We start from the raw sequence: 8,043 nt of genomic DNA on the forward strand, positions 1-8,043 counted from the left end.
ATTTTGCTCGATTTTCAGTTTTTCCATGAGGACACACTTTGAGTTAGCTGGGAAAAAAGCCTGCTGTTAAGTTACAAGAAGGGGAAGAGCCCGATTCAAAGGCAGCCAAATTAAAGAGAGCCCTTCTATCAGCTCCGGAGGGCCCTGGATGAGGCCCAAAGAAGGATCTGCTCTTGGGCAAGGAGAAGATGCCATTGGTAACACCTCAGGGGCAGCCTCCATGCAGGCTTTGGAAGCCGCTGCTGATGGCTATCTGTGGGAGCAAAAGAAGTTGTACTCAACAAGGAATCTCTCTTCTTGTGGCACTGCAGTGATGAAGCAAGGGACAGTAGCTGAGTAGGGGGGATAGATCAGTCACCAGCTGCTGTAAAGGTCTGTGAAACAAGGCAGAGCTGCAGAAGGAGCAAGATGTACTGAGCAACGGCACCGGAGGAGGATTCAGTGTTTCATCTGGCCCTGTTAACAAAGAAGCTGTTAAGAGAATTTTGCACAGGAGAGGTGGGGAAGGGAAATCTGTGCATGAATCTTGCTGCTTGTTGCCCTCTCTCTGTTTCCTCTGCAAAAATTTGCCTTACCTTACTGGCAGAAGTGCAGTCTAAGAACAGAATGCAGCAAAAGATGCAGAAAAAATTTCTGATTGTTCCTGCAAAGAACAGCTCCTCTGCAAAAGGGGGATCAGTGTGAGCTGCTGCCTTTTTGTATTTTACAAGAGAGATACTGTAACTACACTGGCATACTTCACCCACGGATTTTTCTGCACGCTGCAAGCTTCCAGCCCACTGCACGTTAAGTGAGCAAGTGCTTTTAATGCTCGGTTTAAAAACCAGGAAGATTAACGTTTTAAGGATCTGATTGCCTGTGGAAATCAACAAGAAACCTTCCTACTGATGGAAACCTTGATGTAGAGAATGCAGTACACTCCCTATCCCAATGATAGGAAAAACTCCTTTTGAAATCCGCCAGCAACATGCTGTAAGGCATAACAGCTTCCCTTGTGCAGCGAAAGGGGAAGTTAAATGACCTATTCCACTTCACCTTGAGTGCTATTTGCAGAGAGCGCTCCATTTGGACCACGGCAAGCTAACTATTCTCCTGATAGCTACGCATCTTTCTCTCCACAATCAAGGTCTGTAGGTTTGGGTCTCTGCAGAGCAATTCCTGCTCCCAGTTCCAGCTTTCTGAATATTTTCCTTTCGATACTACTGTGTTTCAGAATGAAAGAGCAGGAAGAAAAGGAGAGCGGGAGATTGTTACCCTTGCTGAAATGATCAATGGAAAGCACTTTGCCCTTTGTCTTGCAATCAGACCCGTGCAAGCGGAGCTGTTACAAATCCTATAAAAAAAACCCAAAACCTAGTTTATCTCCAATTTAGCTAAGAATTAGAAAAAGTTGAGATTGTCTTTAACTGCTTGCACTGTTTCAAACTGGAAAGTTGTGCAAACAAAATATTCCTAAAGTAATTAAGTTTCACAATAAAAAAAACATCGTGACCCCTTAAAATAAATTGTCTTTACCTTTAAAACAGGGAAGTTTAAAGATATCAAAACTTAGAAGCGTTAGCTGCTCTCAAAAAGCTGCAGAGAAGCCTTCAAAATTCACAACCACCTCACTTTTCAAAAAAGCAATTTGAGGCATATACAGTAGAATTGTTAATTGACAAGAGTATCACTAATATTAAATGTTAAAAGGCGTAACATTAGTATAAAATCTACTATTCACTTTTCACATTCAACCGCATGCAACTGTTGAGGAGAAACAGCTTTCAAGTATTTACTAAGTCTCCCCCACCAGTATTAAGAGAACTATCAAATGAAAAAAAAAAAAACAAAACACAAAAAAACCCACAACAAACAAAAAACCCACAACTTGCTAAGTCCTGGATTGTCAATTTTCTGTTTTTAACTTTATTTTGTTAAGAGTTCCAGCTTCTCTGCAGAGGAAAATAAGCATTTATACCATTTTATTTACTATATTTTAATATAATATTTACAGCACCATTATCTCAATAAAAAACCCAAAGGTAATAGACAATATTCCCATTCCAGTCCTGAACTAACTACAGGAGTTAACAATAATTTCTTGGCAATAAGAAGACATTGCATCTGTACTTTTAGAAACAAATTAACAGTTCGGTTTCCAAAATTCATTTTGTAAATAACTGCTTACAATTCTTCGTCTTTGCAGGAGCAAGTTCAGGAGCTTTGCCAATCCCACTCAATTTCAGATTTTTGCCTTCTAGGTACACAAGATAGGAGGCAATACTTTCATTTCTAGCACAGTGAACTGATACACTGACTACTTACAAGTAAATCATATACATGTCAAAGACTAGCGTTCAAACCAAATACTGCATATATAGCAAGGTGAAGAGCAGTACATGAACTCGGCCGATACTTGGAGCTAGCACAATACCAGGATAGTACCACACCGTCACGGGAACCTGGCACTACAAGGTGACGTTGCGAAGTCAATGCACACAACCACCTGGAAACCCGTGGATACGTAGTCTCTGCACACCCACTCCCATCAGCCTAACAACTCTTTGCCACTAATTCCACAGAGGCCTGGTTTCTTGTCTATTCTTTTCTAACAGGCTTCTTTTTTGCCAACTGTTTTGCACATAAGCTCCTACTGACTTCAGTAAAAGGCCTTCAAAGGGCAAAAACAAGAAGGAGATTGTTCAGTCCAGATATTAAGATGCAAGAAGTTCACGTAGTAGCCATATAGTCAATTAAGCCATTGCTAAGCAACACAAGATCCATTCTTTCCCATTTACACAGATTGTGAAATTTATGCAGATTTAATGCTTGTTCTAAAATTATGAGTTTGGTACAGCGCTCAAAAGTATCCTATGACACCTGCTATACTCTACTTACAGAAAGAATGAGCATGTCATCAAAGCAGAATCCCTTCTCCATTCCCATTTGGTGACAAAACATATAATCCACTCTATACATGTGCTTTAACAGAGCAAACACCATGAATGATGTATCAGAGATACAGTATTACATCTACTGTTTTGGAAAGCTGTCTTGCTGGGGTTTTTTTCCCTATTGGCAGCATGACAAAACACTGTCAAAACCAGCGTTCAGAGTCATTTCTGTCTGATTAGCAAGTAGTCAAATATTTGTTCATGATCTGACTCTGAATATGTCAGAACTGCATATTAAGTTATCTACATTTGTGTGCAACTGAACGTTAGTTATCTATTTTTGGGGGACTGGTATGCATGTTTAGACGGTTACTTCAATTAAAAATGATGACCTAAGAGAAGTAATCTGCCAATGTCATTTTTGCTCCAGTTTTTGAAAGTATTTAAAAATACTAATAAAAAAAATGCCTGCACCATTTTTGTCAGAGACCCCACCACAGGTCTCCAAATTGGCAGTTTAGCAAGGCAATGAGGAAGAGACACCGCAAATCAAAGATCTTATATTTTGCTCCTGAATTTTCATGGTTATTAGCATCCTTTAAAGCAACAGTGCTTTGAACAAAGCAACCTATGTAAAAGTCAATTTACTTTCTATCTTAAGATAAAATACAGAATAAAGAGCACAGATTTTTAAAAAATTAAAATTACATTTTATTTTAAGTTAGCTGCCCATTATCCTCCAATTTCCATGTTTCTAATATAACCTAGGATAATTTCTCCATGACACAGCTCATCTTTCAGAGCCAAACAAGTGTAGTGGTGACTCAGAAAAAAATTCCGAGTGCGTCAAAAGCACATAAATACACACACACTGTTATCTAACTCCTGTGTGGTACTTTCCACAAACAGTCTGCAAGTGTTCTTCTAAAAAAATTAATTTTCTCTTCCTTTCCTCCTATTGACGCTATTATGTGACCACAATTGATAGAGAAGAAGCCATTTGCTTACACTTATACTGACAGACAGTGGCACAAACTGGAACAGACGTCACCCACAACTTCCCAGACCCACAGGCAGAGACAGCCTGTGCTATAATTCCTCTAATACCAGGTTTGATCCTGCAAAGCATAAACTAAGACACAAAGTTAAAGAAGCGCTGACAAGCTTTCAGGATTACCCAGCCCTGCAACAACAGAAGGAATAGTTTCTTCCAGTGTTGGCACTGTGAGGAAACATAACCATGAACCCTGTATCGGTAGGTTGGTTTGGGTTTTTTTTGTAGAAGAAATGCACTTATGGCCTCACACTTAACCACCTGAGTCCAAGCACTTAAACAATTAAGCAGGACTGCTTACACAAGCACACCAATTTGCAGGATGGAGGTTCTTGGATGGAGAATACTGGCATAACAACTGAAAATCCTCCAACCCTGAGCACGTGCTTAACTAATTTGCCCGACTAGGGATGTAATCTCCATGTGCTCAGGGCTGGAGGATTTTCAGTTGTTATGCAAGTATTTTGAAAAACATCATACCAACCTTCAGAAGAAAGACACAGGAGTGGCTACAGATATGCAGTTATAGGAAAGAAGTCTTGTGAGAGAGAGGAGCAAGGAAGAGAGAAGGGCAGAATGCAAGAAACAACCACAGAACATCTCATTTCATCTCAATTTTGGTAATAACATTTTTCTTTGGAATTTCCTTTGAAGAAAAAAAAATTCTAAATAAAAATACAGCTCAAGAAAAGCCTCCTCATTGTCTACCCCCTCCCTGCCCCCCCAAAACTTAAAGAAAGCTTTGTTGAAGAAACACCAAAGCTAGCAGGACTTGGGTTCAGGGCAAAGGTGGGGAGCCTGTTTTTCCTGTGGTAGACAGTCTTGGTGTGGAATGCCTCACATGTGATGGAAGCCAAAAATCAGCACGGGCTTGGGGAGGATGGGCTAAATTCAAGGAAGTGAGCTGTGGAGGGCAGAAGACACTGAAGCTGAGGAAGTCCCCAGGCTGCAAGTGGTTTGGAGAGTAGAAGAGTACTTTGTGGACGTGTTATACATGCTCTTACACTCCTCCCTCTCCGTTGCTGTCAGAGACAGAATACCGGGCTAGATGGACTCTTGGTCTAACTCAGTTTCATCCTCCTTTTCTTCTGAACCCTGGGAGATGAACTGCCACAATCTTCCAAACAGTGAAAATAGAGGAGAGATTTCCCGCGATATCTGAGGCTCTGGTGCAGGACAGCAGAATGGGAATGCAGCAACAAGGATAGTAAAAAAGACACAGAGGTCAGTGGGTAGGATGGAGTGATATACAATATGCTGAGCTCAGCGCAAATACACTTAATCTTTGCTGAAGCATACTGTGAAGATAAGCTTTAAGTTTTCTTTAATAATGAGAAAGTAGTTAAGGACAAGGTCTTCCCAATACAGCCTTGAATTGTAACGCTTACAACAACTGGACGAAAAGCGACCCTTCAGGAATGACTTCACAAAAAGCTAAATTAAGCCTACATGCTTTGGCAGCTAACAGGGATTTGAGAACTAACATGTTTCTTGCACCTTCAGCTCACCAATACTGGATAAAGGAGAATTTTTTGTTTACAATACAGTGTAGCACTGACTCCTCTGCCTTCCTCAGTATCTAGTACTGATAAGAGGCTTTTAGTGGCCACCGTTTCTTTTGACAGATAACTGCTAAAACCCTTATGCACACTGACATGGATTTATGCACCAAATCTCTCCGAGTTCTCTGTTCCCATTAGCTTCCTCGCAGAAAGCAAGTGTGTAGAATGAACAAGAGTCCTGGGTGGAAAGAGATACCTCACCGAATGTGCTTAATTTTACTACTATAAAGACAGTTCATCATAATTACAATGAACAATCTAGAAAGCGGTCATTATTTCTTACTCCAGTATCTCTGAACATTAAAAAATGAAGCCTGCAGCAATGCACGAAGTTAAGCCCATACATTCAAAGCTTCTTTTCAAGTTGGACAGGCACACAGATTTCACAGAAGGATGTGTAATATGCTGCAGTATCATTCTGCAAGTTGAGATAAAACATCTTGCTCTCCTATTAAAAATTGGCTTGTTTTTTTACGGAGCGCGGCCAGGGGGAAGACTTCAAATACCTTCAAATCATATTCCTACATTCTGAATTTTCAGAAGGGCTGGGTGAGGGGAGTTATTCTATTTTCTTTTCAGTAAGTCTCACTGTGCAAATCAAGTTGTAATCAAACAAGGTTTAGATCCAAGCAATACAAGTTTTTCTAAGAATATCTGAACACTTAAGTTGCTCTATGCTCACACTGTAATCATAGGCAAACTGCCTATAGCAGCAATCATTTAAAAAAAAAAAAGATATTTATAACAACTTTTCTGGAGTGGGACCACTAGAATAGCCGCTGGGAGTTGCATTCATTGCTCCTTATTACATATAGGTACAAGTAATACTTACTACTTATCATGGAATCATAAAATCATTTGGGCTGGAAGGGATCTTTAGAGGTCACCTAGTCCAACCTCCCTGCAATGAGCAGGGACATCTTCAACCAGATCAGGGTGCTCAGAGCCCCATCTAGCCTGACCTTGAATGCCTCCAGGGGTGGGGCATCTACCACCTCTCTGGGCAACCTGTTCCAGTGCTTCATCACTCTCATTGTAAAAAAATTTTTCCTTATGTCTAGTCTAAATCTACCCTCTTTTAGTTTAAAGTAAGTTTAGTTGTAATTAATCAGCTGAGCTCACAAAAGCAGACAACAACCTGCCATAGCCAATAAGGTATTCTGATATTTAGCATTTTAGTATTAAAGAAACAATCAAAAGATACAAACCTCCTCTTTCGCTTTCTTATTTTCTGCTCTAAGCTCTTCATATTCACCAATAGCTATACAAGAGAAAAAAAAGAAAAAAGTTAATATTGCAGCAACTCCTTTACCCAAATTAGCTCTTCATTTCATTCATTTTAAAGCTCTTCTGGCTGTCTACACAGACTTCTTAAATAACACGGGTCATAAACTTCATTAATAGCCTATGGATGAACTGGATATCCTTCTAGAACTGAAGTAATTGGAAAGTGTCTGAAAAATATGGTGGCTCCCAAAACAATCAATTTTTGATCAATGGAGAGTTAAACAACCTTATTGATTGAGTTCAAAAATTACAAGGTGAATGTACTGGCTTGCAGTCACCATTTTAAACCCACACTGGCTCAAGTTACAGATCAATGCTAGAAAGCATAGTTAATGCAATATTGTTAAACATATATACCTCCAGAGTAGCTGAGTACTTTTATTTATTTATTTGTCAACATTTTCTTCCAACAAGAGTCCTATGAGAGTTTTTTTTCTTTAAACACCACAGTGGAGACATGAAAAGATTGCATGATTTACCCAAGATCACATAAGAACTCAGCTGGAGCGATCAGCAGGGAAGGGATCAACCTCCAGGATGCTGGAGGTCTGTTGCTTCAAACCAGTAAATAATATACAGAAACTATTGATCAGCTACCAATTAAACTTTCAGTTTACTGTGTATTTTTGTGTACCCTTCTTAAACCTTTTATTTTACTACCTTAGGGACATGCCATCATTGCCATAACTTCATATTCTAATGTTCTTTCAGTGTGTCTCATGTGGGTTGTTTGGCCTTTGAGACCATAGAAATTTTATTGTCACTAGAAAGAAGTCGAATACACCTCCAAACCTTAGAGAAACAAACCCTGATTGAAAGGAACATTGTTCAGTCTTCAATATGCACACTGCAAGAATAAAACGAGAGGGCTGTTGACATCACTATGCATCTTACTCCAGCCACTTGGTTCCTCCTCAAATTATTTCCTGTACCTAAGAGAAGCTACACTAGCATACAGGTTTTATTTCAACCCAACTTAATTAAAACTGGATAAAGGTTATGAATATATAGTTTTCAGTTCATGATAGCAGAGATGTTGGAGTTTCATCTTAAACTTAACATGTCTTACCCTACATCTGAAGACATGAACATGTAGAGTTCGATAGATTAGCCACCTGAAAACCTACTAGCCCTTTCTAGCTTTAGATAAACTTTTTCAAATAAGAAGCTCTTACAAATAAAGTTACACCTCATACTGTTGTAACATCCCTCTTCTCCCTCCTCCCCAGTGTTTCAAAATCTCTTGAAATAAAACTAATTCAATTCA

The 8,043-nt window shown here is 39.5% G+C and overlaps 1 protein-coding gene across 1 annotated transcript in view; it reads right to left on the bottom strand.

Moving 5' to 3' along the window:
- Positions 1-6,742, bottom strand: part of KIAA1598 (KIAA1598 ortholog) — a 57,472-nt gene extending 50,730 nt beyond the window's left edge. The window contains exon 1 of the mRNA XM_009710248.1: positions 6,698-6,742. The gene's annotated coding sequence lies outside the window, so the exon portion shown is untranslated. The remainder of the gene's footprint in view (positions 1-6,697) is intronic.
- Positions 6,743-8,043: the final 1,301 nt, after the last annotated feature.

Source organism: Cariama cristata, unplaced genomic scaffold (assembly GCF_000690535.1).
Source record: "Cariama cristata isolate BGI_N322 unplaced genomic scaffold, ASM69053v1 scaffold8741, whole genome shotgun sequence".
In the NCBI taxonomy this organism is placed as follows: Eukaryota; Metazoa; Chordata; class Aves; order Cariamiformes; family Cariamidae; genus Cariama; species Cariama cristata.